The following is a 4,533-nucleotide window of genomic DNA, read 5'->3' as shown; positions in this document are numbered from 1 at the left end:
CATTACTCAAGTTAGGATTAAACATCATTATTAAATGATGATAGTGAATGTGATGATGTTAGACTAATGTTGTGCAAGTAATGAGGTGATTTGTTGTACTTACAAAATCTAAGGGCGCGTTCGTTTCATAGAATTGAATGGAATTGGATTTGGAATTTGCATAGGATTTGCAATTTGACATTCCAATAGAAACTGGAATTGGAGGGACTTGAAATCCAATTACATTCATAATGTGTTCGTTTAACAAATGAATAGAAATCGGGGTTTTTTAAGTATAACGGCGAAAACATTTTAGTTTTTTTAGATATTTTTATTTATATTTTACGTTATGATTTTTTATTTTTTATTTTTTAGAATTTTTTTATGAGTTTTCTATTAAGATTAAAAACCCTTAAAAAAGTATATAATAATAATAATGCTTTATTTGTTGTCCTCGTTAAAAAAATAATAAATAATAAAAAAAATCCTCGAGAAAAGATTTCAATAAATTTTCTTGAATTCCTCCATATTTTGGAAGGATTTGGAATTCCTTAACTTAAAATTCAATTTCAATTTCAATTCCAATTCTTTGAACCAAACACACCAAAATGAAATTAAGATTTCAATTCAACAAAACGAACATGCCATGTCGTGGGATTTTAATTCCAATTCTTTTGAATTTTCACGAATTCTGTGAAACGAACTCGCTCTAAGGGTTTTTAAGTTAGTTTTTTCCTAGTTTAGTCTAATAAATTTGTTAATCATTAGGATTAGTAGGTTTATAAATAAGGTTATTTGTAAACATTATTTATCACAATAAATTAAAAAAATAATGAAGTTTAGACTATCAGTTACACTTTTAATTGGTATCAGAGCTCGATGATTAACAGTTCTAAATCGGAGGCAAGGATCATGGAACAAGACCCAGTTCGGCGAGAATCTTGCAATTATCTTTTATACTATTAGATGCAGAAGTGGAAGTGTTCAAACAATGCTTCAATGTCTGGTCCAAAAATAGAATAAATAAGCATGGGCGACCAAGTTCACGAGCTTTAAAGAGCATGCAATTCAAAATAAATAATCATGGGCTACCAAGTTTACCGTGATGTGGAGCCAATATAAATATAAGTTTGTAGCCGGTTGGGAAGGTGTATACATCACATATGTATACATGTATATGCATATGATATACATCATGTTTGGTTTATAATATAAGTTAATTAGATCAAATGTTTACCCGCATACGTACCCGAGAACCGCCATGATCCTACCCATCAATAACTAATGGAGCCACATTTTAATATTTACTTTTAATTTCTACAATTTTGTTTCCACGTTTAATTTTATGTATTTTATAATTTCTTTTAGTTAGTGAGTAGTGCTATTAGTTACTTACCCATGTTTAGAAGCAGTTCCGATTTTATTGGTTTTTCTCCTATGTAAGTGTTCGTATTCAATGAAGATGGAGGTTTATGTTTGATTAAAATATTGTGTGTTAATTTTATCTCAATGGTTTTTGAGTAAAATTGATTCTCCAACGCTAGTCCAAGTGTGGCAACTTGAATAGTGATCTTTGGAATCTAATCACAAGTTTAGGTGGTGATTTATGTATCCTAAACGCATGTTAGACGCCCTTTGGTTTGGTTCGGTGGTGTATCTGTATCCGAAAATGAGCCGTTGTTCTATCCATTTTATTTATCATTTCAAATTTTTATTGGTTACCGGTGATTTTGCTATCAGCATACTAATTTGATAGGTGATTGTTGCATTGTTGACTATATAGAATTATAGATTTTAGTGTGTAAAAATTTTATATTTTAATACTTAAATACTTTGGTTAGGAGCACAACCTACTACTTCAGTTAATCTAAACGGTTTATTAAACCTAATACGTTGGTTATGGATAGTTTCAGGATCAAGTACAAATACTTTTTAACATGAAAGCAGTAATAACCAATTTGTTATCATTATTAGGCTTGTTTTTATAAGTGTTTGTTGTTATTTTTTTTCGTATTTGCTGATGTCCGATTATTAGATGTTACAAGTATTTTTTGATTTACATTTTGTTATTATTAAGTGTTTTTCTTTTGTTATTATTATATTGTTGCTGATTCTGATTCTTTTATAGATATTATTAGGTTTTTCTTTGTTATTATAAAACATTGCTTATGTGGATTGATATTGTTTCCATCGTTCTCATTTTTGATAGATTGGGTATTGTTTCTAACGTTTTCATGTTAAGATAACTTTATACATGAACCCAGAATTTATCAAATCAGTTTTATCTTTGTAAGGCCCCGTTACCGGTAGCCCTACTTTCATGTTGGATTTACTCATAAACGCAGTTCTAGATATCAGAGTTAATTAAAAACATTCGCGGAACATTAAAAACATTCAAACCATTACATTCCATAACCATAATTCTTGTCTTATCGAGCATTCAAATTATTTAAACATAAAACTTTATCTTTTGAAATAACATAACATTTCTTGAGATGCCAGCTTCCCCAAGACCATGCCATGTGCTTCCCCTCATGCAAGCTGCCTCATTCTACTCACCTGCGTGCATATTAAAAGTCAGCTACGCTGAGTGAGTTCTAGTTAATCATACAACATACAATTTGTTCTCATACTTGCACACGTGCCCGAAGGGATGTGCATTAATCATACTTACTCTTCATATATAACTATCCATCCTATTTAAAGAGCCTTTCGGCCCTATAACCTCACAGATATTATTAGGGTCTTCCACCCTCAATGAGCCTCTCGCCCTATAACCTCACAGATATTATTAGGGTGTGCCACCATTCTTCACAGATATTATTAGGGTCTGCCACCCTTCCTTCACAGATATTATTAGGGTCTGTCACCCTTTACCGTCAATTCCTTCATACCATACCTTCCTTTCTGTTTATATATTTTACATACTTTCTTTCATACTCCTTTTCTATAACATACATACAACACACACACATATATATATAAACAAACACACCATCTAACTATCCCCTGAAAGCACATGCAATATCCAAAGATCGTTCATGTACCGTCAAGCATTATTCCATAGCATTCACGTATACCATACATAGGCATACACTTACCACTTAAGGTAAGTGTATTAAATAATCACATCGAGTATGCACACAACCCCGAAAACATAACAGGGAATGGGGCTAGAAACTCACCTGAATGCGGTTACGTTCACCGTTTACGGCTATCCCCCTTTTTAGCTGTGCACGACTAACTGTATAATAATTATACGTATCAATAACTATCACTACACATATCGTCTTTCTAATTTAATTATTACCCTCAACGAACGAGGGTCCGGGGGCAGCGCCTCTGGCAACAGGGTTCTAGGGGCGGCAGCCCCTAGCGGGGTCCAAGGGGCAGAGCCCCTGGCTGAGGTTAAGCTGCCAGGTCAGCTTGGAAAAAATTTATTTTCATTAACGGTCTTAACACATTTTCTATTAGGATTTTAATTTATTTCTCAGCGAACCCAACTTTTGGCGAACTTAATATTAAGCGAATTTAACATTAAGCGAACTTATTATCTTAGCGAACTTAATCTCCAGCGAAGTTAAGCATTCAGCGAACTTAACTCAGGCGAAGTTAGCATTGAACGACTTATTACCAAGCGAAGTTATGGCTTGGCGAACTTACTCCGCGAACTTGGCTTGGCGAAATTGTGCAGCGAGCTTAGCTGCAGGCGAAGTTGCCCAGCCGCAGCCACTGTTCACTCTAATCCCCCCCATAGTCATCTCTGTTTAATCGCGAAATCCAGGAATATGGTATTTAACTAACCCGCGACTATTCCTATAATAGTTTTTGGTTAAGATTTGACCCGAAAACACGTAAAGTTTGGACCTTTAATTTCAAAACGTTCAATACAAGATCTACGGTTTATCTTAAACGAACCGTACATGTTTATGGGTTTATAAGGTTCGTCCAAGCATCAAGTTCGCTACTTTACGTTTCGTTTAGATCCGATCTATTATCGTTTTAAGTCTCAAGGCTAAACGTTTATAAAAACGTAAACTTTTAAGATCAAAACATACCTTTACGTTTTCGTTTTGGTCTCGGTTAGCTAGATTATGACTTTGGATCTTGTATCTATCTTGCGTATCGAAGGATCTATCAAGAATCTCGTTTACTTGGCCTTGAATCTCACTCTCGCTCTCGGCCGTTTATAGGTGTAAGTGTATTTGTGTGTTTTGAGTGTGTAGAGAATAAGATGGAAAGAAATGAGGTTTTAGGGTTTAAAGGTGGTTTAAGGGAGTATTTATACTCCTTAATGCCCATGGACTTAAGGCCCATTCCCTTTAATCCATCTTAATTAGTCCAAGTCCATGATTTTTTCCTCATTAGACGTTAATTAATATTATTAAACACACGACAATTTAACGCAACTTTCTTTATTTATTATTAGAATATTTCGGATGTTACAATCTCTTATGTCAGCATTACGGGAATAATGAGGCCCAATTACTCAGATGGACGAGTCGTATATGGGTGGTGGGCCTATGGGAATGTTGAATAAGGGTAAAGAAATGA

Source organism: Bidens hawaiensis, unplaced genomic scaffold, assembly GCF_021521415.1.
Source record: "Bidens hawaiensis isolate Kalapana, Puna unplaced genomic scaffold, B.hawaiensis_p1.1 tig00023199_1, whole genome shotgun sequence".
Classification (NCBI taxonomy): Eukaryota; Viridiplantae; Streptophyta; class Magnoliopsida; order Asterales; family Asteraceae; genus Bidens; species Bidens hawaiensis.
The sequence above is the reverse complement of the archived record's forward strand: the minus strand, read 5'-3'. Positions refer to the sequence as shown.